The sequence below is a fragment of the Giraffa tippelskirchi genome, chromosome 8 (genome assembly GCF_054371585.1).
Source record: "Giraffa tippelskirchi isolate mGirTip1 chromosome 8, T2T-mGirTip1v1.2.pri, whole genome shotgun sequence".
Lineage (NCBI taxonomy): Eukaryota > Metazoa > Chordata > Mammalia > Artiodactyla > Giraffidae > Giraffa > Giraffa tippelskirchi.
In genome coordinates, this window is record NC_137282.1 from 15,973,964 (window position 1) to 16,000,972 (window position 27,009).

The 27,009-nt window shown below is 39.6% G+C and overlaps 1 long non-coding RNA gene and 1 other non-coding gene across 2 annotated transcripts in view; both read left to right on the top strand.

The window, feature by feature from the left end:
- Positions 1-27,009, top strand: part of LOC145518669 (uncharacterized) — a 207,369-nt gene that overhangs the window by 138,579 nt on the left and 41,781 nt on the right. The window contains exons 4-5 of the long non-coding RNA XR_014063107.1: positions 4,137-4,178; positions 13,118-13,198. This is a non-coding gene — a long non-coding RNA (uncharacterized LOC145518669). The remainder of the gene's footprint in view (positions 1-4,136; positions 4,179-13,117; positions 13,199-27,009) is intronic.
- On the top strand, positions 9,998-10,069 carry TRNAC-ACA (transfer RNA cysteine (anticodon ACA)). Its single transcript has one exon. It is a non-coding gene; the product is annotated as a tRNA-Cys (tRNA).

Below are 27,009 nucleotides of genomic sequence, written 5' to 3' on the forward strand. Positions count from 1 at the left end.
GTCTAATGGTTGAGACTCCATCTGCCAGTGCAGGGGACACGGATTGGATCCCAGGTCCAGGAAGATTCCACATTCCACAGGGCAACTAAGCCCACGTGCCACGACTGCTGAGCCCACGTGCCCCGGAGCCCATGCTCTGCAACAAGAGAAGCCACCACAACAAGCAGCCCCGTGCACCATGACTGGAGAGTAGCCCCTGCTCACTGCAGCTAGAGAAAGCCCAAGAACAGCAGCAAAAACCCAGTGCAGCCAAACAAACAAACAAAAAAATGTAATTTTTTTTTTTTTTTTTAAAGAAGAGAGCATATTTGTTGTCACCAAAGATCCTGGTTCGCTCAGGACTAAGAGGTTTCCTGGACTTGGGACTTCAATGCAAAAATTGGACAGCTCTGAGCAAGCTGGGACAGCTGGTCACCCTCCTGACTGCACGGCCTGTGAATTGTTATGTGCTCGCTTGCTAAGAAATGATGATCTCTGTGTCAGGCTTTGGTCTGACACTTGTCTTAATTTTACAGATTTCTGCTAACAAGTTTGTTGTGGAAAAACCTAATGGTGCTCACCTATTCCTAACTGTTGGCGCAACCAGTATCTATTTTTAAAAACCTGATGGTTTTGTGGCCAAATTGATTTGAGGTCCCTCTACAACACAGGGAGAGGAATGAGAAGCACATTTTTCATGTCATACTGGCCTGGATATTTGTGCACCTATACAATATACAAATATAAGCCTACACACTCAAACCCAAACACCAACAAAGACAAATGCAAGAAAATCCTCCATAAATAAAGATTATATAAGGAGTATAAGCAGATGACTCACAGACACTTAGCCGACCATAAATTATCTTATGATTTTATGGTTACAACCATCGAAACTTTAACTCTTTATATTATACAAATGTGAAGAGGAAGAAAAACTTCAAAGATCCCTTCAAATGAGGTTTTGAAAGTTGTTCCAAGTGTCTCAAAATGAATATCGATGATCACAGCTTGATTTCTCACAACACAAAGGATCTCCCTCTTCTACTTAATGTAATGGAAAGGTACAATCTGCTTTGCTTCTTTCCTTAAACTGTGATTGTTTGATTTCTGTAACTTACACAGGAATTACAGAGAAAGGCAAAAACAAGCACCAAAAGAAGAGAATGAATTTTCAAAAATGAATGCTTCTTCTTAGGTTTCATTGACTGAACCCGGTGAAATTGTCACTTTAAACCCTGGACAATTTCTGTCCTAAAGCAATAGCATCATTTTGTTGTTGTTTAGTCACTAAATCATGTATCACTCTTTTGCAACTCCATGGATTGTAGCCCACCAGGCTCCTCTGTCCATGGGATTTCTCAGGCAAGAAAACTGGAGTGGGTTGCCATTTTCTTCTCCAGGGGATCTTCCCAACCCAGGGATTGAACCCATGTCTCCCACATTAGCAGGCGGATTCTTTACCACCGAGACAACAGGGAAGTCCGTAGCATCACTTATACACTCTAATCCAACACAGTCTTACTTGATCACTCTGGATGGATTGAAGCTATTTCCTGTGATCCAGAGAGTCCTCTTGCTTGCCTAGCTCTTTCACTGTTTTACTAGTATGGTGTAGGACCTAGAACCCTAACTCCACTGAAATTGCAGGAATTTTGCTTCAACTCAATGCTATTAAAACTACTCAGTTCAGTTCAGAACAGCTTTTACCAAGTAAGAACTGGGTAAAAGAACATCTTAATTCTTTTTTTTAAAATTATTTTATTATCTATTTTTTAACTTTACAATATTGTATTTGTTTTGCCATACATTGACATGAATCCACCATAGGTGTACATGTGTTCCCCTTCCAGAACCCCCCTCCCACCTCCCTCCCCATCCCATCCCTCTGGGTCATCCCGGTGCACCAGCCCCGAGCACCCTGTATCATGCGTCGAACCTGGACTGGCGATTCGTTTCACATATGATAATTTACATGCTTCAATGCCATTCTCCCATATCATCCCACCCTCGCCCTCTCCCATAGAGTCCATAATACTGTTCTATTTATCTGTGTCTCTTTTGATGTCTCGCATACAGGGTTATCTTTACTGATTAACTAAATACCATATATATGTGCTAGTATACTGTATTGGTGTTTTTCTTTCTGGCTTACTTCACTCTGTATGATAGGCTCCAGTTTCATCCACCTCATTAGATCTGATTCGAATGTATTCATTTTAATGGCTGAGTAATATTCCATTGTGTATATGTACCACAGCTTTCTTATCCATTCGTCTACTGATGGGCATCTAGGCTGCTTCCATGTCCTGGCTATTAAAAACAGTGCTGCGATGAACATTGGGGTACATGTGTCTCTTTCATACACCTTAATTCTTTTATTCAGTTCAGTTCAGTCACTCAGTCATGTCCGATTCTTTGCGACCCCATGGACTGCAGCACTCCAGGCATCCTGTCCATCACCAACACCGAGATCTTGTGCAAACTCATGTCCATAGAGTCGGTGATGCCATCCAACCATCTCATCCTCTGGTGTCCACTTCTCTTCCTGCCCTCAATCTTTCCCAGTAATTAGAATTACTACAGAGAAGATGTCACGCTACAGGTTTTGTATACGCTGAAAGGCAGAACAGCTGCAGCCACTTTACTTGCAAATTGAAATCCTAGCTGTGAAATTCAGCAAATTAGATGAATTTAGCTAATTGTCTCTACAGTTCGTTACTGATTGGTCACAAACTATAGCATCTTTCGGGCATTTTCAGACTCAAGGACATCTTTTTAACAGGTACCTGCTGAGGCCAGACTATATTTTTGAATTCTTTTGCCAAGGAGGTCACACCAAGTCCTAGGTGGCCTTCCATCTCATCATGGGGCTTTTTATTCAGCTAGTCTCTGAAAAGAAAAGTAACTAGCCAAGTTGTTCATCCAGTCTTGGTTTTTAGGGTTGAGAAATATATTCCACGCCATTATTCCCAGCCTCATCACAGGATCATAGTCAACATTATGCACCTGATCAATCTCATTTCTCTAATTCAGGTAGGCTTTTGAGGATGAAGGAAGAAACAATTCTGGGGGATTTTCGTCCTCATCCTCCCAGAACGTATCATCTCAGAAAAGGCAAGTAGGATAAAAGGTGAAATCAAGAATTCTCAGACTGTGATTGAGCTGGGAAGTTTATTTTCAGACAGAGAAATTCAGGGCTATTAGATGTTTCTCATCCATAGTACTGGGGTTTGGCTCCACAGTTAGTATGGGTTTTCAGTGGGCCGTCAGGGAAATAAACCCGGATTCTGTGGGATTAACAGCACCCACATGGCATGGCAGAAGATGGGAGGAAAACAGCCCTGCCACATACTTTGTGTCCCAACCTCCCCAACTCCCATCATCAGGATGGAGCTATGACTATCCATTTCTGCCTATTCACAACATACTACCTCCCCTTCATTATACATGCCCCAGAAGATGTATTTCCCTGTTATCAGCTGTCTGGGATCTTCGTTTTAATCAGATTTCACTAGGTTTTCATATGAGGTGGGATGGACGTATCACTCAATGTCACTTTCTTGGAGCATCTTGTACTAGATATGATCCCGTTTGACTTTAGTTGCAGTGAAAAAAAAATGAGGCACCCACCACACATTTCAGAAAGATGACTTTGTTCTTCATGTTCATAACTCACTAACACATACCAGGCAGAAAAATGAATCCTCCACCAAGCAAGTAACTGCTTTTCATTAACTGGGTCACTCCTTACCTCTGGGGGGTGCTTAGCTAAGTGGAGATTTTATATAAATATGTGGTCAGGTGGAAGATATGAGATCTAATTTAATAACACTCAAATATCTTCTCCAATGAGTGGAAACTGAACAGTTCAGGGGTTACTCTAACTTCAAGAATGCAGTCCTTTTTGAGTTTGGCAAGGAGTGCTTTCTCAGGTGTGATGTCTGAAATTTTAATAACTCACCAATTACATTGGACTTAACCGAACATCAGCGAGGCTGCCAGCGTTAAACATCCACCGTGCAGCATAGTGTGTTGGCCTGAGAATCGGCCCTGTCTCGTCTGTGGTGGCCTTCCTAGAACTGGGGTGCAGTACACCTGACTCAGTCTTTATTCCATGGGCTGATTCACTCTAACACATTTATTGTCCTGTACAGGTCCTAGAGAACACAGCGTCCCACTTCTATCCCAGAGGCCAGGTAAGGCCAACACCCATATTTGATGTTCTGCAAACTTCTGTGGATGCTCTAGATTCTTTTGAGAGCCTGGATGGAAGGAGTTCACCAAGGTTCTTCAGAAGTCACTTGGTCTCTTTTACAGACTCCCCTAAAGATGAATCTTATTATATACCAATCGATTCTCCACAGTTTGAAGATTGGGAAATATGTGACATGAGCTCCAGCCATGTTTGAGCCTTGTACCAAATATAAAAGCCTTCTTTCAAGCAAGGTGTAATATATATATATATTCAATGGGATGTTACTCAGCCATACATAAAAAATAATGAAATAATCTGTAGCAACATGGATAGACCCAGAGATTATCATACTAAGTGAAATAAGTCAGACAGAGAAAGACAAATATCATCTGATATTACTTATATGTGGAGTCTGAAAAATGATACAGATGAACTTATTTACAAAACAGAAATAGAGTCACAGACATAGGAAACAAACATGGTTACCAAAGGGGAAAGCAGGGTAGGAATAAATTAGGTGTTTGGGATCAACAGATACACACAACTGTACGTAAAATAGATAAATAACATGGATTTACTGTATAGCACATAAAATATCTTGTAATAACCTATAATAGAAAACAATGTGGAAAAGAATATGTATATATACATATATATATATATAATGAGTCACTTTGCTGTGCATCTGAAATACAATGTTGTAAATCAACAACAACACTTCAATTTAAAAAAAAAAAAAGAAACTTACAGAAAATAAATTTTGAAAATTTGAAACACACAAAACAGCCTTTCTCAGTGACTGTCTTTCTCTGAAGCTAAGGTGCCTGCATGGATCGTATTAAAACTTAAGCCATCTTCCACGCTACGGATACTTTCTGTTCTAAAAAGCAGGCATGCCCCTCAGAACGTAAGTGACCCATTCATCCTGTGCTCCATCCTGTGTTCCTAAAGTCATTCTTGGCAAAATCTGATACTCTGCTCTGTGTTTGAAGTTTCTTTTTCTTTTTTAAAAAATCATACGAGACAGGAAAGTTGGGGTGTCCCCTAGATGTCCATTTAAAGAAAGTTCAATATGCAGAAATTCAACAGGTTAGTTTAGGAGTGGTTATTCATTGTTAAAAAGGGTTTCTTTACTTTTCAGGAAAGTCTAATAAGATATTTTTATTCATCCAGCAACTTTGGTTTACTTTCTTAAATGTCACTTTAAAAATTCGGTTTCTATTAAGTGTTTAAAAACGAGATCTATTTTTTATGTTGTGATCTAACCAGAATGATATTAATATTTCCTTGAACTCAATGGCTAAACCAAGCAATAGTACAACCAGAATAAAGCAGAGGTAAAGTATTTCCTCATCTGTGAATTCTATGCTCTTAGGTTAAGTGTATCAGGGAAGAACATTGATAAACATTAAGGAATTAATGAATTGTCAGACAACGCAACAGAGGTCAACAGAATGGTGACCAAATGCAACAAAAAGAGAAAAATCTCTTTTTAAGTGTCTTTGATGAGTTTTATCTGCAATCCTGAATATAAAACTGGGTATACTGATGCCAGAAAAATATAGGTTTACTCAAGGGAGTTAAAAGAACAGGAACATATATGATTAGAAATAGGGAGAGTGATTTATGAGCAAAGACCCACAGAACTAAATACTGTCCATGTAGGTTACTCAAACAGGAGGCCAGGCGTGGAAGTGACAGCTCAGTAATTGAAGAATGCAGGAAGGAGAATAATCTTTGAAGGGGGTAGAAAAAAAGGTTAAGTAGGGGCAATGGAATGGAATAAAATGCCCTTGTTTATATATTTAAAAGACCCTCAGAGACAACCTTCTGAATTCCAGATTAGCTGAGTCATCACAGTGGTCCCTCAAACTTAAAAAGATCAAAATACCTAACCATAAACCCTTGAGATGATTGTGTTTGCAGCTCAGAGAGGAAAAAAAAAAGGTCGAGAAGAAAAATTCTGGTTAGACATCGGGAAAAATCTTTCCACTTCCCGATGGTGAGAAATATTAGATCATGAAGGTGGTCCCTGAGGGAATGGACAGAAATCACTGTGAAGCTCTTAAAAATCAGGCTCCCAAAGCAATAGAAATCCAGCAGGGAGAGAATGAAATGACTGTATTAATGAAGAGATGAAACAGACTCAATGATACCCTTCACTTCTCCCCTCCTCTAAACCACTGGTCCTCTCTGTTACTGTTAGTGCCACCAACATTTCCCCAGACACCGAGTACTTTAACATCCTTTCCTCTGGTCAGTCAGCTGCCAGCTCCAGTTTCCGTAGTGCATTTTGGGGATCAATTTCCTCCTTTTCATTACAACCCTTTTTTTTTCGAGTCACCCATTCCCTCTCACAGAGATAACTTATAAGAATCCTGAACTCTGTCTTTGCCCCCAGTATTCCTACCTACCTACCTACCCATTTTTCACATCACTGTCAGATTTATTTTCCTAAAATACAACTTTGATTATGTCACCTTCTTCTTCAAAAAACCCCTTTCCTTAAAAGAAGCATTCTGGCTAGTGAATCATGAAAGTATCATGGGATATCACCACTTCACAATTCTTAAGGAAATAATGTCTTTTGGCATTGATCATCAACCGAAAAGCGTTAGATGAAGAATTGAAAGGGAGCTTAATAATGAAAGTTTCAGGCTGACAGCATCAGAACCCACTGACCAATTTTAGCATCACTAAAAAAGAGACAAACGGGTCTTCCCTGATGGCTCGGTCGTAAAGAATCCGCCTGCCAGTGCAGGAGACATGGATTCAATCCCTGGTCTGGGAAGATCCCACATGCCGTGGAGCAACTAAGCCCACGAGCCACAACTATTGAACCTGTGCTCTAGAGCCTGGGAGCTGCAGCTGCTGAGCCCATGTGCCCTAAAGCCTGTGCTCCCCAACAAGAGAAGAGATAGCAATGAGAAGCCCATGCACCACAGCTAGGGAGTAGTCCCAGCTCACTGCAACTAGAGAAAAGCCTGCCTGGCAGCGAAGACCCAGCACAGCCAATAAAGAAATAAATAAAATATAAAAGAAGAAGAGAGACAAACAATGCATACTGATGGAAGTATAGCACTTAGCTTACAAAGACTTCTTGCCAGTCAATAAAAGCTGAATCTAATCAAATATCTAGATATAACTACTAGGTTTAAGAAAAGATAGGGACAGAGAAGTATGTTAAACTAAACCCTGGTGGTGCAATCAGTAAAATCCAGAATACGGAACAAATTCAAGGGATCAAGGACCCAGTTTCAGAAAATAAGAGGCAAGTTAAAAGAATAAGAAATAGATGATGAAAAAGTGAAAGTGAAAGTGAAAGTGAAGTCACTCAGTGGTGTCCAACTCGTACTGTAGCCCACCAGGCTCCTCCGTCCATGGGATTTTCCAGGCAAGAGTAATAGAAGATGAAGCAGAAGATAAACCTACATAGATACAGAAGGGCATAGAAGGTTTGCAAAAAGGAAAGATACTTTTCTTTCCCTTAGTTTATAATATTTGAGTCTGAAAAGAAGCAATAAAATGTACTGAGATTTTCATCACAGCTGGCTCAGTTTTGATGGGTTTATCCATAAGAAAAATTTTCTGTGTATTCTTTACTGCCAAATCCTATGTTTATGAAGACTAGAACTTGATTTTTCTACCTGTTATGCTGATAAATAAGTTGTAGGATTCTGAACAAGAGGTTATGCTTTATTTTCTGTGTGGTCTGTCCAGACAGCATAGACCCCATAGTTTATCGTACAGTCTCCTTTGAACGTATTTAGACAAAAACATTTTTAGAAGATGAGCTTTGTGTTAAGTTTTCTACTCTTGTTAAGCTTTTGTATTTGTGTATCTTTGAATAGTAACCCACTACCGCCAAATCCAAACACTCATCAAACAGAAAGGAAGAAATAAAAACAAGAGGAAAATGGGGATTTCCCTGGTGATTCACTGGTTAAGTCTTCATTTTCCAATAGAAAGGGTGTGGGCTCGATTCCTGGTCAGGGAGTTAAGATCCCACATGTGTCAAGGCTGAAAAACCAAAACATAAGACAGGGGCAATATTGTAACAGATTCAATGAAGACTTAAAAAAAAAAAAAAAGAAGACGATGAATTAGGAAATACAAGGCTAAAAAGGCAACAGAAATAGGAGAAGTCATTTATTTCTCTGTCTTATTTCAATATGAGGCTATAATTAGTAGCTTCGGGAAAGAACTGTAGTAAAGAAAAATAGCTATTACCCATGTAGAAAACCGACTTGCATTTTGAAAGAGAATTTAAAGACAGTAATAGACAATAACACTACTTAGTCCTTAATGTCTTAGTCAATATGGATGTTAGTGGTACATTTGATTCAGGTGTCTATCTATGGCGTGATACTTTGTGCATAGAGAGCCAGGAGAAGGCCCTTGGCGGTGTTCTGGAGGACTGCACACGTAATTACTCACCGCCGTTCAACAGAGCATTAATGTAGATCATCAAATTCACATAACAATCTGTTGTGCTGAGTTTTCCTGATGCATGTTAAAGGCAAATTGCTTTATAGGAAAAGCAGAATAAATGAAAAAGAACTCATGGTTTTCATGTTGATAAATCAAAATTATACCAAATATCTAGGGACTTTCCTGGCAGCCCAGTGGTTAAGACTCCTCGGTTCCAATGCAGGGGGTTCAGGTTCATTCCCTGGGCAGGGAGCTAAGATCCCACATGGTGTGCTGTGCAGTCAAAAAAAAAAAAGAATGAATGAAAATTATACCAAGTATCTAAAACAAACTCATCAGGCTAGTTACATGCAGTTTGGTACATCAATGTCATGGCCACTGCTACAAATAATTGTTTTGATAAATACAAGCTTTTTCACAATAATTTGCTATTCATTTGCCATATTAGATCCTGAAATGATATAAAAGGAAAAAAATACATCAGATTTCTTTGAAAGCTAGAGAGATTTTGGAAGATTCCCCTCAACCACTCATATAATAGAAAATAAATGAAGTCCAGAAAAATTAGGCAACTCTTCCAAGGCTATGTAGCTAGCTTTTTTTTGGTTTTTTTTTTTTAAAAAAACTCCAGAGCACTGTTCATTTTATCTATTCAAATATGGGAATGAGAGCTATATAAGAATTTTAAGATGGTTTAGTCCAAAAATTTATTTTTTTTTGAGAATTTAAAGAGATATACAATCACTCCATCCTAAAGGAGATCAGTCCTGGGTGTTCATTGGAAGGACTGATGTTGAAGCTGAAACTCCAATACTTTGGCCACCTCATGCGAAGAGTTGACTCACTGGAAAAGACCCTAATGCTGGGAAGGATTGGGGGCGGAAGGAGAAGGGGACGACAGAGGATGAGATGGTTGGATGGCATCACTGACTCGATGGACACGGGTTTGGGTAGACTCCGGGAGTTGGTGATGGACAGAGAGGCCTGGCGTGCTGCGATTCATGGGGTTGCAGAGAGTCGGACACGACTGAGTGACTGAACTGAACTGAACTAAAGAGATATGACATAATACAACAATCATCTTTCCTTTCATACTTCAGAATTGGCAACTGTCAACCTTTTACCTTGTATTTGCTCCTATTTTTCTTTCATACAATTAAACCTTACTAAAATAAACAATTTGTTAAATATCATTCTAAGTGCTACTTCTTCCCCCTTCTGCTCAGGGGCTGGATTTGAGATGTAAACCTGTAGCCCAGCACTGTCCATAATAAATATAATAGGAGCCATATATGTAAATTTAAATGTTCAGCAGCCATATTTTAAAAAATAAAAAGGAACAGTGGAATTAATTTTAGAAATATATTTTAAATTACCCAATATGAGACTTCCCTGGTGGCTCAGATGGTAAAGCGTCTGTCTACAATGCAGGAGACCCGGGTTCGATCCCTGGGTGGGGAAGATCTCCTGGAGAAGGAAATGGCAACCCACTCCAGTATTCTTGCCTGGAAAATCCCATGGACGGAGGAGCCTGGTAGGCTACAGTCCATGGGGTCGCAAAGAGTCGGACACGACTGAGCGACTTCACTTTCACTTCACTTCAATATGCTCAAGCTATTGGGTAATTTAAAATTACCATCATTTAATTTAAAATCATTTAAATTTAAAATCATTCAGCAGGTAATCAACATCAAAAAAGTATTAATAAGCTATTTTTAAAATTAATTTATTTTTTATTGAAGGATAATTGCTTTACAGAATTTTGCTATTTTCTGAGTATTAATAAACTATTTTGACTTCATTTTTTCATACTGAGACTTGAAAATCAGTGTGTAGTTTCACTCACCACACATCCCACTTAGGATTAGTTGCTCAATAGCCACATAGGACTAGTGGCTAGGAATTGACTAGTCCAGCTCTCATCCATTTTTAAAGTGGCTTTATTATATATCTATTTATATATACCCTATATACATATATATGTATAAAGATGAAGGAAATCTTAAATCTTATAGGGGCAAGTAAAGGAGGAAGTCAGGAAGAAGGACGCATGATAAGTCTCACAGGATTCCCAAGGGAGGACAGTCTCATCTCACATATGTGAGGGCATCATGGTCCTCCATGGTGAACCATATGTTTATATATATGGACATACATATATATGCATTTACTACATATAGTGTTGTTTCTTTATTGTGAGTTAAATGTTCTTAAGTAGTGATACATTGTTGGTGTCACTTTCTACTTTTTTTTTACTTAACATTGTCAGTTTAAGACCTGTTTGTGATCCTGTGTGTTAAGTGAAATTAATGTATTTAAACTGCCATATTGTATCTCATTCTGTGAATATAAAGAATTTGATATGTTCATACCCCAATGACATGCATTTAGGTTGTTTCCGGTCTTTTGCCTTTTATGGACAAACATACAGTGAATGTCATTGTGCCATTTGAAACCTCCTCGTTTTGCTGGCTAGGAGAGAGATGGTGAGAGAAATGAAATATCAAATGTCATAGGTCAAAAAGGGACATGATTATAGAAATTGCTGACTTTAGGAACTTACAGAATAAGATATTTTAATTTGAGAGGTACATTTCCAAATTAAACAGCTCCACTTTTTCATATGTACCCCAGGCTCTAAGCCCCGACACCAGGTAAGATCCGCTAGAAGGTGGGAGATGGCTTTGCTTACCTTTAGCTGAACCCTTGGGTTTGACAGTCAATCAGTCTGCCCATTAACTTTGCTGTACAGTAGAACCCAACTTAACATTAAATAAAAATTAATTAAAAATAAAATAAATAAATAAAATTAAGTCAAATTGTAAAAAAAAAAAAAAAGAAGAAGAAGAAGTCTGCCCAGTCGTTTATGTTTTGGGAAATGGCTTACCATGAAGGACCACGATGCCCTCACATATGCGAGATAAGCCTGTCCTCCTTCGGGAACCCGATGAAACTTACTGTGCATCCTTCTTCCTGATGCCCTCCCTCAAGTATTGCCTCTAAAGATTTCAGATTTCCTCCATCTCCTTTGCAATGTTCCTCACTCATGAATATTCTCCCTGTTGCAATAGCCTGAGTAAAATCACCTGCTTCATTTTATAGTACATTTGCTTTTCACGGTTTTGGTGCAATATCTTGAACAGCCTTGTACCTTGCTTTCAAATCCCCATTTATTCCACCCGAGCCGAGAGGTCTCGTGGAGACCTTTGGGCTCTGATCCTGCCTGGGGTCCTCAGCAGTGTCTGTTTCCTCGTGCTGTGCTTTGCTCACTTATCCATTGGCAGGGATTTGACTTGGATTCCTTTTGAGTAGTCACTTGATTTCTGATTTTGGCTTCTTTGGGTTTCATGCTCTGACCATTTGGTGATTTCTGTAAATGAATGAATGATTTATAAAGACCTTTCACTTGGGTGAGAAACAGCAGATAATCCGGTTTGTTAGTCTTTTCTGTTTGTCTACCTGTCCGATATTGAGCTCAGATAAATTAAAAATTCATACCCACTGTGAGGAGAACAGGTCTTTGATATGGATCATTGAGTTTTGTAATTATGTGTTTACGCTTGACTCATGGCTGAAATTTTAGAATTGAAGCTATTAGGTATCTCTATGCCTGCATGATTATGCATTTGTAACTCAGAAAGGCTTTTACCTCTCATTGTTTGTGTAATATTTCTCTACCTCAAGATGGTATTTCTAAATTAGATAATAAGATTTCTTAAAGGAGCTCTATCTGATGGCTTAATGCTAAATTAGTATTGTATAGGTTGAATATTCCTAAAATTCCCAGAAGTTAAGGAAATTGAATCTCAAATACTTTCAATACACTTGATTTAAAAATATCTTTACAGGAACCAACTTGAATATGTTTTAGGAATTCAAGTGTATGTAATTTGGATACAGTTTTGGCAAATAAGAACAGTTTAATACTTTAGGTTTAATAAAAACAGCTCTTCTCTCATTTATTAGGATTAAGCATAATATATACATAGATTTTTATTCTACTTAGAAATGTTCTGTGCAGACTTATACAGGTTTACGGGTTGATTAAGCTAGCATTACTAGTGTTTAAGATTGTGAATGTTTATAATTCTGAAAAACATAAATTTGTGTTTAACCAAATAAAGGCATTATAATGACAAGTTGCATTTCAACAGTAATAGTATTTTATAATATGTGGACAGGAAGGTAATTTCCAAGATCTTTGGGGAACTTAAAACCTTAGATTTATGCTCAATTGAGTTGATATTAATTAAATACATAGATCACTTCAAAGTAAGATGGAATACTGAAGCATTAATTTATAAGCATCATTGTAAGTTTATATACTATTATGTTATATGGTATAGAGAAACTATATATTTGAGTCTGTCTGTGAATGTGTTCATTTTTACCACTTTGAGAAGTTGTACTGTGGGTGTATGTAAGATTATAGATGTCTATTCCTGAAAAGTATTGGTGTGTGACAGACAGTTCATGTTTATTTGTCTCCTGGTTTTCTTTGCCAAACAGAAGTCACTGTGGTTAAATAATATGTGCCCGTGAAACTGTACCAAGAGCAACTGTGGCAGGAGGCACAACTTTGTGTTGAAGGTGTGTAGGATGTGTTTCTGTTAAAGAAAAAGATTGTGGTTTTGTCCTAAAGTAGGTTTTGTCCTAAGGTAGGGCTTCCCTGATAGCTCAGTTGGTAAAGAATCTGCCTACAATGCAGGAGACCCTGGTTCAATTCTTGGGTCGGAAGATCCACTGGAGAAGGGATAGGCTACCCACTCCAGTATTCTTGGGCTTCCCTTGTGGCTCAGCTGGTAAAGAATCTGCCTGTATTGCAGGAGACCTGGGTTCGATCCCTGGGTTGGGAAGATCCCCTGGAGAAGGGAAAGGCTACCCATTCCAGTGTTCTGGAGAATTCCATGGACTGTATAGTCCACGGGGTTGTGAAGAGTCAGACATGAATGAGCGACTTTCATTTTCATTTCCTAAAGTAACCCGCCTGCCTCCTCTGTGGAATTCTCCAGGCGAGAATACTGGAGTGGGTAGCCATTCCCTTCTCCAGGGGATCTTCCTGACTCAGGGATCGAACCAGAGTCTCCTGCATTGCAGGTGGATTATTTGCCATCTGAGCCACCAGGGAAGCCCTCAGTCTTGCAAGACAAAATTTGAGTGGCTATAGAGAGTTCATAGAAAAGGAATTTTATTTACCATGGTTAATAAAGCTAATGTATGATGGTTTATTTATATCAAAGTGCTTGTGTTTACATTTGTTTTAGCTAAGAGGTTATAAAATGTTACTTTTTTTTCTGTATCCTTTTGAGTAATCTGATAAAATGAGCAATGATATTCTTCCTGAACACAAAGAGAGGCTGATAATATTGAACTTTAATCCTCAACCCCCTTATGTTCTAGGCAATGACAAAGTAAAAGGACCACTCTGCTCACTCATATTCCAAAAAAAGAAAGGCCCCCACCCTCTTCTCTAATCCCATAAGACTCACTGTCAGTTCTTCCTTATGACTCTTGTTTACTTTACTGCCTCTGTAAATCCCAGGTTTTCTCCCTCTTCTTTGAGAATCTTTAATAATGAATTCTCTCCCTCTGAAAAAATCATAAAATCATTTCTTTAGGGACTTCACTGGCAGCCCAGTGGTTAAGACTTCGCCTTCCAATGCAGGGCGTGAAGGTTGGATCCCTGGTCCCGGAGATAAGATCCCACATGCCTAGTGGCCAAAAAAACGAAACATAAAACAAAAGCAATATTGTAACAGATTCAGTAAAGGCTTTAAAAATGGTCCATGACAAAAAACAAAAATCTCAACAAAAATCATCTTCTTAATCATCCAGAGTTACAAACCTTAAATTAAGTGACCTCACAAATTAATAAATGTAGCAGGTAATGCATTTTAAAAAAGATGACAAAATGGCATATTTTGTGGTGACTGTAGAAATGAGCTTCAGAAAAAGGGTGACAGTGAGGTGGGGAAGGGAAAGTTTAGCCCACTCGTAGGACCAGAAAAAAACAAAACCATCTTCTACATGGACCACCACTAGGGAAGGTCCAAAAGAGCCAGAAATAAACTATTACTGAAATTCCAACATCTAAATAGAAATTTTCAAAGTATCTGAAATAATAGCCTTTACTGCAAGTTCTTCCACAGTATGAGCCGGAGTTTTTGATTGAGAAAAGATTTATTAAGCTCGAAAGGGTTATTAGCCACCGAGGACTCACAGCAGAGCATTTATGTCATGAACCACAGAGTAGGGAATTATAAGTAATGATCCAAGAGCAGTTTCCTGCCCTAAAAACAAAGGTTCATCCAATGTAGGAAGAATCAGGGGATCAGGAATAATGGGTAGGCTTCCCAGGTGGCGCTAGTGGTAAAGAATCCTCCTGCCAATGCAGGAGATATAAGAGACGAGTGTTCGATCCCTGGGTCGGGAAGATCCCCTGGAGTAGGAAATGGCAGCCTGCTCCAGTATTCTTGCCTGAGAAATCCCATGGACAGAGGAGCCTGGCCTGATACAGTCCACGGGGCTGCAGAGTTGGACAGGACTGAGTGTGAGCATAGCACACACCTTAGAATGAAACCAGAGTTGAGGATGGATTTACATAAGCATTGATAGAAAGAAACCCTAGGTTCTAGAAGAAAAAGCACATTGCCTGGGCTACCAGGGTATAGCCTGGGGAACTGGAGGCATCAGAGTAGAGTGCCAAGTAAAGTCTAATGGAAGCTCAGGGACGTATCTGAGAGGCACAGCATGGATGTTAACACCCACAGTGTGGCCTGAAAAAGGCAGGTGAGAATTCTCCAGCCCCCAAGAAGGACCACTTTCCTGTTGGGCAGAATGTAGTCTGAAGTCCAGGCAGGGGTGTTGATAACTACCATAGAAGCAGCAGGGTTAGTAATGGATGCCCCAGACCAGGTAAGACAAGGGATAGGCCAAGAGAACACAGGGCAGCAGGTGGACCAGACAGCCCTCATCAGTCCCAGAAGCATAATTCACAATAAGTCAGCTTCCTTGAAACTTATATAATCTCCGGGAAGAAAGGCAGTGAATTTCTGGATTGATTCAGTAGGCACAGAAACATACAGTTTTTTATCTAGAAGAAAATGAGTGACTGAATTCACACGGTTAAGTTTTTGCCTACCTGGTGGAAACAGGTACTTCCAAGCTACATTAGATTCAGTTTTTAAAAAAAAAAAAATCACATCTTTTCACACTTGCATATGTGAATGTGAAATGTTATACCCACTGCAAGTTATCAGGAATGAGAGAGATTGTTTTTGAGTAGCGTAGGTTAGGTTAGGTTACTCATAGCATCCATAGCATAGGAATGATTCTTAGGGCTTTCTGGATCATGATCCTAGATTAAAGTCCAAGTCAAAGGAATTCTGTTTTTAAAAACGACATGGTGCAAGGTTCACAGAGCTCTTCTCTAGGAGAGGAAGCATAGAAGACACAAATGATGGATGCATCAGTTAGATCACATCCTAGTAGACAGTATCTCTTTTTCTCTGACTCCAGGATCACCCAACAAACCTCTGTAGCTGGGCTGCCTTCCTGAGTAGATAACCTTACTAAAAGCATTGTGCTGAGTATAGGGTTGACATTTTCTGGACATTCTACCAACAATCTAGACTTGTAGATCTATAGATAGAAGTGCTTTATGTAGAAGACATACCGTAAACTCAAAATTCAATATAATCCTTGAAAATCCAGGCTGTCTGATTATACAACCCATGCAGATAAAAGATCACAGTTCTCTGGCCAAATAAGCATAAATAAGAGAGTTATCAATGCCTGCCAATACAGGAGACACAGATTTGATCCCTAAGTTGGGAAGATCCCCTAGAGAAGGAAATGGCAACCCACTCCAGTATTCTTGCCTGGGAAATTCCATGGACAGAGGAGTCTGGTGGGCTACAGTCCATAGGATCACAAACAGTGGGACATGACTTAGTGACTAAATAACAACAGCAACAACAACAATCTGATTTGTAGACTGTCCCTTGGACCCTTGGTTTACAAGTATGTGTTTCTGAAATTACTTTTCCTTGAATTTTTGTGTAAATTGGAAAAAAAGTTGGGTTTTTTTGTTGTTTATTTTTTTTTTTTTAATATATCTGAACACACACAGAAACACACACACACACACACACCACCCTGACTGTTGCAGTGGCTTCTTCACTGACCTCAAGTCCATCATATTCTGTAGACTTTGGTCTATAACACCTGCCACTCATAAAAATCTTCACATTGAAACACTGGATTATAAATTGCGAACCATTTGAAATGCACATCTCTTAGGAAGGGAAAAACCCTTTAATAATCACAAAATGTGAAACTAAAGGAAGATATGCTAATAATGAATTAGCAGGCTGCCTCCAAGTAGGTGAGAGAAGTATCTGGAGACTATAGATTTACCCAGACCAGCCTGAAATCATGCTACCTATTTGGTAACCTCATCCATGAATAAGTTGGCCCTGGTGGGATCACGAAACATTTGTCTAGTTAGGGATCAAAGTAAAGCTTGTTGGGAATGAAGAGAAAAGTGAAAGAAAGTGAAAGTGAAGTCTCTCAGTCGAGTCCGATTCTTTGCGACCCCATGGACTGTAGCCTGCTAGGCTCCTCCGTCCATGGGATTCTCCAGGCAAGAATACTTGAGTAGGTTGCCATTTCCTTTTCCAGGGGATCTTCCTGACACAGGGATTGAACCCGGGTCTCCCGCACTGCTGGCAGACTCTTTACTGTCTGAGCCACCAGAGGACAGATAGAAGAGAAAAAAGTAGTGCATTTGATGGAAGCTTGGAAATATATGCCAAAGAATATATTAAAGAGTCAACTGGTACTCATGATCATTTCCTAAATAGGAACAGAACTTTAAGAAAGAATTCTTTATGCAAAAAACAGATAAAAGACATGGTAGATAGATCGAAAGGAACAGTGATTGATGGCAGACAACCCAATATAGCACGTTTCTGTTGGGGCATCTATACAGTTCTGTTGATAGACTCTCCATGAGTCAAGTCCCTCAGCGCAGGCAAGGCAGGGTTTCTTCCTAATAGAAAATTCCATGTCTGTGGTCTCTTGCCTAATGATGGCTTAGCTACAAGTATCCAAACTTCTGTGATCATTTTGATGTGGAGAACTTAGATTTTACTGAAAGAGGAAGAAGATTCCATGGTATCGGTAACAACCCTGGTGGCATAAGACAATACAGCAACAGCCCTGGGAGACAGGTCCCATTGCATCATCAGAACCCAAGGCTGCGTCACTTTGGCTCTGAGCCTCCTGCTCATCTTTCTTTTCTTTCTCTTTTTGAATTACATCGGGAGCCCAGTACCATTAAAGTGCACTTCATCCGAGCAGCCTGTGACAAAGATGTATAGGCTCCTTGTGGGGGCTAATAATTTAACACTCTGAGCCTGCTAATACACTCACCCCTTCACACTTGTATCCTTGGGTCATTTGTTCACGTTATTTGGAGGAGAGGCTGAGAGCTTCCTGGGGGGAGGTCAGAGGAGGACCCTGCAGCTGTGGTCAGACTCTCCGCCTGGTCCTGCACAGTTCTGAGCCTAGGCTTGTACGACTGTCAGCCAAGCACAAAACTCTGACCTTTCCTGGGCCGTCCCTGTTTAGCAAGGAGTTAAATGAATATCTTAAGTTTCTGGAGCATAACCTTGGGGATCGGGAGGGTCACAAGCACCTTTCTAAGAGGCTTTTGAAGTACTTATTCTAACGCCTACTATTCCTCCATATGAGGTTAACTCTCCTAGCTGTGTAACTCTGGACAGTTAGTTAACCTCTCTGTGCCTCAGTTTCCTCATCTGTAAAATGGGAATAATAACAGTACCTCCATCATTGGGTTGTGGTGAGATTTAAAGACATTAATATAGTATATGTATGGCTGAGCCCCTTTGCTGTCTGCCTGAAACTATCACAACATTGTTAATCGGCAATACTCCAATACAAAATAAGCAGTTTGATAAAAAAAAAAGTAAAATGAAATAAAACCAAAAAAGACATTTATATAGTTACATAGTTAATTCCTGGTACAGATTGAGCTACATATGGGTGTTTGCTATTATTAGGGCAAATATTAGCAATATTATTATTATTATTGTTATTGTTAGGAAGAAAAATTTGGGTAATGGCTATTTTCTCAACCTCCTTTCATTTCTCAAAATGTTTGTTAATTTTTGTTGCTCCATATGTATTTGCATCCTAAATATCTGCTTGACCGGCCCATCCTTTAGGTTGCCTCTGTGTCCTAACAAATTGCCATGCAGAAGTATTTATGTAAGAAATAATTAAACAAGACAGAAAGTACACTCTCTTTTCAGAGGATGGGGCACTAAAACAGTTATACAAAGCCAGTAATCCTTTCACGGGTGCAGGAAAAATGGGGAGAATGCCATTGGTGGTGGCAGAGGGAAAGATCTTCAAGGGGCTGTTTATGAGAAAAGAAACCCAACCCTGCATATTAAAATGCTGACAACATATGCATCTCTTAAAGGCTATACTCTTTTCTCAGTGATGCTGCTATATTTAATAATATTTTTTTGGAAATGTGGACATTTTCAGAAAGCCAAATTGGAAATTGTTTATGAAAAGATCACTATTTTATTTTTTTCCCCTGATCTCTGTTAGGTAGTGGGGCTGTTCCCTGTATTCACTGGACTTGTCTCTGAATTTCCTATGGTTATTTCTAAAAAGCCAGAGAAAGGAGAGGCACTTCCACCCCTGAGGCTGTCCAAATCTGAGTTCTGAAAGTGGCAGCAGAATTTGAATAAGGATATTTCATTAATATTTTAGGTTGTGGTATAGAATTTCTTGAATGTTCGTAAGGAAAATGAACTGCATACTCTTCAGTCATTTTTGCAGCTTTGGATATCATTAAATGGCTACAGTTGACCCTGAAACAACACTGGTATTAGGGATGCTGATCCTCTGTGCACAGGTGAAAATTCCAGTATAACTTAGAGTTGATCCTCAATGTATATGCTGTTCCCCTGTACCCACGGTTCCGCATCCTTGGATTCAAGCAACCCTGGATCCAGTAGTACTGAAATATTTACTGAGCTTCCCTAGTGGTCCAGTGGTTAAGAATCTGCCCTGCAATGCAGGGGACACCTGTGTAATCCCTGGTCTGGGAAGATCCCACATGCTGTGGGGCAACTACTGAGCGTGTGCTCTGGAGCCTGTGAGCTGAAACTACTGAAGCCCACGCACTAGAGCCTGTGCTCCACGACAAGAGAAGCCATTGCCACGAGAAGCCCATGCAGCGCAGTGAAGAACAGCCCCTGCTCACTGCTACTGGGGCTTCCCAGGTGGCTCAGTGGTAAAGAATCTGCCTGTCAAGGAGGAGACACAGGTTGGCATCCTGAGTCGGGAAGATCCCCTGGAGAAGGAAATGGCAATGCACTCCAGTATTCTCGCCTAGGAAATCCCATGGACAGAGAAACCTGGTGGGTTACCGTCCATGGGGTCCCAAAGGGTTGCACACAACTGAGCGACTAAACAACAACACCACAACTGGAGAAAGCCTGTGTGCGGCAACGAAGACCCAGCACAGCCAAAATCAATAATTTTTTAAAATTACTACTGAAAAAATCCTAGTATAAGCGAACCTGCGCAGTTCAAACCCATCTTGTTCAAGGGTCAACTGTGTTTTTTAGGTAGATCAAACTCAGTGACACATGGTCCTGCCTAGAAAAATGAACAAAATACAATTAACCAGGTATGTATTTCACAGAGTACCTTTTAAAGGAAATAAATATTTGCAAAGTAATTCTGAGTTCTTACTCTGTGCGTGTAAACCATCAGTATCAAAGTCGGCAAATAACACAGCTGCCTCAAATGGAGGCAGTCAGGGTAAGAGCTTTAAGAGAAGTGTTTAAGGAGCTATTTCTCTTCTCTCCTTTGTGGAGAATAACTTATTCTTTGTACTACCTTCCTGACAGGAGTGGAAACATGCTGCTCTGGGAATGCTGACTGCATTGCAGTGAAGTCATTTGTGACTATTAAATGGTTTGCATCCTAGCAGGACTGAGATGTATCAGAACTGTGTGGGCCCACACATTTCCACTGCAGAGATGCTGCTCGCTGGACTCTCAGGCGTTTTTCGTTCTAGCTTTCACCCTGATGAGGTCGTGAGCCAGGGTTTGCCTTCAGATTCTGACTGGTATTGAAACCAGAAGCCCGTGTTCCTTGCCCTCCATGTCCTCCACCTGCCTTTTGTCTGTGGAAAAACTTTAGCCAAAGAATAAGTTTAATGAGAAGTAAGAACATGTAGAAACAAAGGAAAACAGTCAGAAGAGATCACACGGTAATAATTTAGCCATGAAGCAAAGTCAGGGACATTTAGTTCCTCCTCAAGGGCTATAGATATCTTCCCTGATAGCTCAGATGGTAAAGAATCCACCTGCAATGCAGGAGACCTGGGTTCAATCCCTGGGTTGGGAAGATCCCATGGAGAAGGGAGAGTCTACCCACTCTAGTATTCTTGGGCTTCCCTTGTGGCTCAGCTAGTAAAGAATCTGCCCGCAATGTGGGAAATCTGGGTTCGATCTTTGGGTTGGGAAGATCCCCTGGAGAAGGGAAGGGCTACCCACTCCAGTATTCTGGCCTGGAGAATTCCATGGACTGTATAGTCCATGGGGTCGCAAAGAATTGGACATGACTGAACGACTCTCACAAGGGCTATAGATAGTATTCTGAGCCATATCCTGTGAGCTGTCTTGTAGATACTGAAAACCCCACCCCCATTCAAAAAAGTTAACTAACTGATGACCAGACTATACCCATGACATGAGCTTCCACAATTCTGAGAACTGGCTCAAGGAATGGAAACAAACTGACCCAGGAACTGAAGATTAAATGTACTTAAAACAATCAAGATGACGTTGATCAGACCACTGATGACCAATTTCAAGATGACTGTCAGAGCTGACTGTACTTTTTCTGCATGTAGCCCCCTCCCTCAGTCTATAAAAGCTCCAGCCCACTGATTGTCAGTGGTGGGGGGAGGTGGCCTTTGGACATGAGTCTGCCCACCCCCCACCACCCCACTGGGTGGCTAGCATCCAAAATAAAGTGAACTTTCCTTTCCACCAACCTGGCCTCTTTAATGGCTTTTGATCGGCAAGCAGCCAGACCCCATTTTCGGTTATGGTATGAGTCTGTGGAAACAAAACAGGCAGGGCACATATATTGAGATGGCAGAGCTGAGGAAAACTACAAGGAAAATCCGCATCTTCTCATGCCCAACACCAAGTCTAACTCTGGAAAGTGTGAAGAGCATGCATCATTAGATTGCTGCACAAACATCTGGTTGGGACTTCTCTGGCGGTGCAGTGGGTAAGAATCCACTTGCCAATGCAGGGGACATGGGTTCAGCCCCTGGTCTGGGAAGATTCCTCATGCCATGGAGCAATAAGCCTGTGCACCATGACTACTGATCACAGGCTCTAGATTCAGGAGCCGCAACTACTGAGCCTGCGTGCCTTTGCAACAAGAGATGCCGTCAAAATGAGAAGCCAGTGCACCATAGCGAAGAGTAGCTCCCCACTCACTGCAAACAGAGAAAGCCTACACAAAGCCAGGAAGACCCAGTGCAGCCAAAAATAAATAAATGTTTTAAGTGTAAAAAAACCCAAAACAACAAACACCTAAGGGTTGACCCTTGGAATGGCTATACACTAGCCATAACATTGGAGACAACTTCCGCAAGCTGATATGTGGCTAATTTTAGACACTGGATGTAAAAAGTGCCATCAGTCAGTTTTCACTAGTAGGTTGTATATTACTCTCTTAAATTAGATTCTCCCAGATGTAAACCTTGAATGAAGGATTTGCATGCATGTCTTTTCTTTGGGAGGTGATTCTAGGCAGGCTCCTTAGGGAAGTGGGGAATGAAGAAGGCAAGGAAGCCAATGAAGCCCAGGTTGATGAGCAGATTACCTCTCAGGGTAACTGGGGCTCCATCCTTGGGCATTTCTGGGAAACTTACAGAGGGCACTTGTCAAAGCTGGAGTGAGCTAGCTGGGGTGTCTGCGGACCAACTCCCGTTCGTTACTAGTTGAAGGTTGTTCCTGGGAGCCTTAACTCCCTGGCTTGAATGGCCACAGAAAACCCTCAGGCAAAAAGCTGAAGGTGCTTGCATTCTGAAGTCCTGTGGAATGGTGAGTTCCAAAATGAAAAGGGGGTGGGCAAAGATGTATAGGGTTTACTGCAATTGTTACCCTCATTTCATACACAAGACAACTGAGAAACAGAGAGACTAAGCATCTCACCTGGTTATTCAGGGATTATGAATATGTAGACGCTGCTAGACACTGTTACTTATGCCCCCAAAATGTGTGTGTGTGTGTGTTTGTTTTATTTTATTTTTTGGCCATGCTGTGCGGAATTGAACCTGTGACCCTTGCAGTGGAAGCTCAGAGTCTTAACCACTGGACCACTAAGGAAGTCCCCCCCAAAATATATTTTCAGTGGTGGGAGAGGATAAATGTATTAACTTCTCAAAGTGTGTCCTTGTGAACACATTTACTCCCCCTGGTGAGAAGTTGTTTCCATCTCCTCATTCTGCTTTCCTTTCCGTTGTCAGCTCTCAGCTCATCAACTCTCCTCAGCTTACGGGACACTCAACACAGTCTTCAGAGAGCATTTTCTCTGCCTTCTGCAGTATCACCCTCACCCATTTTAACTCATCACCTCTGTAAAGATCTTTACTCCAAAAAAGGTCACATTCTGGGTCATGGAGGGTAGGAGATGAACATATGACTCTGGGGGTGATACAATTAAAACCATAACAGTATATACCTGAAGAAGTAATTCAGACCCATGGAACAATCATTTATGTTAATTTTAGAAATAATCTTCATTTTTTGGCATTTCAAATGATTATAGTATTGCAAAGGATTTGGCATTTTGAAATTCTGAAAGATTAATGTTACAAGTCAAATGTAAACCATGTAACTGAGTCATTGATTTTGGATTTGGAATTTTAAGTTGAAACGTATAAGTCTTTGGCTAAGTTTGTAAATAATATTAGAATGTTTTAAAGAGCTTGAGAGTCCCTACATTTTAAAGTATAACTTAATAGATTTATATGGAATATCAAAGTATCTGGGAAAGTTTTGCTTGTTGAACATTTATTTTAAAATATGTAAAAATAGGATCTATTATGTTACAGTTATAAATGAAGTTTAAAACATTTTAAGCGAGTGTAGCCAAGTTTGTAAATGGTATAGAATATTTAAGAGAATGTAACGATATTAAAGTTCCAGTGGAAGTGATCGTTGAATGTTATTAAGCTTATAACCATAATAACAGTTTTCTAGGTTGAATTTAAAAGCTTAAGCAAAAACTACGTTTTTCAATTTCTCACTTTATGAAGTTGAATACTGATTTTTAAAAAGCAGCCACCAGTAGTATGTTCTGTGCATCAGTCTGCCCTCTAGAACACAAAAATCTCCTACTGGTATTAAGAATATCGTGTAAAAAAAGAGTTGCCTCTTTCATTTAAAATTATAATCTTCTCTTATTACAAAAGCAACACAGCCCTATTATAGAAACCTTTGAAAATTCTTTTCAAAGATTTGAAAACATTCATAAGAAAAATTGTGTCATCCAGGAGACAATTACGACAGTAAACATCCTTGAAATAATAGTGTCTGCGTATGTCAGTCTTCTCAGTATGTGGTTTCCAGGTCAGGGCAGTGGCAGCACTGGGGACTAGTAAACTCCTCCTCTCTCCCCAACATCCCAGATGTACTGAAAAGATTCTGGGAGTGGAGCCCAGCCATCTAGTTATCATAGTGCTTCCAGGTGATTCAGCTGTATGCTAAAGTTTGAGAACCACCCATACATGTCAGAATTGTATTCTTACAGGATAAGTACCTAGGAGAAATATTGTTTGGTCAGTGGAGTATTTTTTTTTTTTAACTAAACCAAACATTTTATTTAGATTGTACCAATTTTTCCACTAATGTCTTTTCTCTCCTGCAATCTAATCCAGGATCCTATATTACCTTCAGTCATCAAGTCTTTTCTGTCTCCTCTGGCCTATGGAGATTTCTCATGCTTTCCTTGTTTTTTACAAGGCCTCAATATTTTTGAAGGGTATTTTTGAGATGTTGTTGAATGTCCCTCATTTAGGGTCTGTCTCATGTTTTGTCATGATCAGATTGAAGTCATGAGTTTAAGGGAAGAATACCAAAAAGGTAAGGTACACTTTTCAATGCATCATATCAAAGGGTACGTGATACCATCCTGATTTATCTCTGGTGATGCTACTTTAACCAAATGGTTAAAAAAGTTACTATTTTTCTTTTTCTTTGAAAGCAAGTTACCAAGTCCAGTCAACACTCAAGTGAAGGAACATTAAGCTCCACCTCCTAAAAGGTGGTAGTACCTGCATCTATTGTTTGGAATTGTTCTCCTAAGAAAAAGTTCCTCTCCCTTATTGATTGACTGGTTAGTTAATTTCTATCAGTATGGATTCATAGTTATTTATTTTATTCTTTAGGTTATAATCCAATACAAACTTTATTTGTTCTCATTCTGGTCTAGTTTTGGCCAACTCTTTCAGATTGGTTCCTATCAATTTTTTTCCAGTTTTATTGAGATATAATGGACAAGCTAAATTTTAATATATTTAATTGTACAATGTTATGAGATAACATTTCATAACATGAATATATATTGTGAAGGGACACCCAAGATCAAGTTAATCAACACATCCATCACTTCACATAGTTACCTATTTTTTTTCCAATGAGAATGCTTCAGAGCAACTCTCCATGCAAACTTCAATTTTATGATACAGTGTTATTGGCGGTAGTCACCATGCTATACATTGGATCCTCAGAACTTACCCATCATATAGCTGACAGTTTGTACCGTATTACCAACCTCCCCATTTCCATTTCCTTCCATCCTCATGACAACCATCAATCTACTGTCTGTTTCTATGAGTGATACCATGCGGTATTTGTCTTTTTCTGTCTGACTTCTATGACTTTTATTTATTCTTTCTTTTTGATGTCATAAGATGCTCCAAACTTCCAAGAATTCCAATTTTTTCAGCTCTACAATCAATCATTTCTCCATGGAGCCTTGATTCCTTTTAATTGGAAAATTGTGTTTAGTGACCGAGATCTGGACACTGGGTGTGGTTGTTGCTATTAGGATGTTACTCATCCTAGATATTCGGAGTGGGCTGAGCTAAGAGATAGATACTTTAAAGGATTCCAATATTTTGCCAAATTACCCTCTAATTTTTTTCAAGTTTACATTATATCGCTAATATATGATAGAGAAGATTTTCCTATCAAAATTCCTATCAAAGATTACATACATCTTTGTAAAGAATTACTATGATTTAATTTAACTTTATCAATAAGGTGCATTATTTTTAATGGTGTAACCATGCAGTTTATATTTCTGTGCCAATTAAATACTATCCATATACTTAAATGGATATTTTACTTTCTCCCTTCATAAATTTTCTCTTTGTGGCATTTTCTTAATATATATATATGTATTTTAATTGAAGTATAGTTAATTTCCCTAGCGGTTCAGATGGTAAAGCATCTGCCTCCAATGCAGGAGACCTGGGTTCGATCCCTGAATCGGGAAGGTTCCCTGCAGAAGGGAATGGCAACGCACTCCAGTATTCTTGCCTGGAGAATCCCGTGGGCAGAGGAACCTGGCAGGCTACAGTCCATGGTGTAGCAAAGAGTCAGACATGACTGAACAACTAACACTTTCACTTTCATAGTTAACTTACAGTGTTGTGTTAATTACTGCTATACAGCAAAGTGATTCAGTTTTATATATATATGTATATATATATATATGTATGTATGTATGTATTTTCTTAAATATTCTTTTCCATTATGGTTTATCATAGGTTATTGAGTATAGTTCTCTGTGCTATACAGTAAGACTTTGTTTATCATCCTATATATAAAAGCTTTCTTTATGGCATTTTCTCATTTATTTTTCTACTACTGGTTATTTTCTAATATTGTAAAAGAAAATATTTAAATGTATGCTCTTCAGATGTTAAGATGACAGAAAATGAACATACTAATAGCCATGTCTAATAGACCTCATGGCTTAAACATAGTTAGGGAATGAACGAACAGCCATTCAGTTATCCGTTTGACCTGAAGCTCACCTGAAAAGACAATTGTTAGAACAGACTCCAGAGTAGAATGAAATACTGCAGCATCTCTGGTTGACCTTCTGCTGCACTGGCCGCTGACAGCAACCACTAACATCCTCTGAGTTTGTATGAAGTATGGGGTGATTTGAAGTTCTTCTCCCCTCTTGGAGAAAAGTCACGATTTAGCCGATGGCCTCATTTATAAGGATTGGCAGTCTGTACACACTTCTTC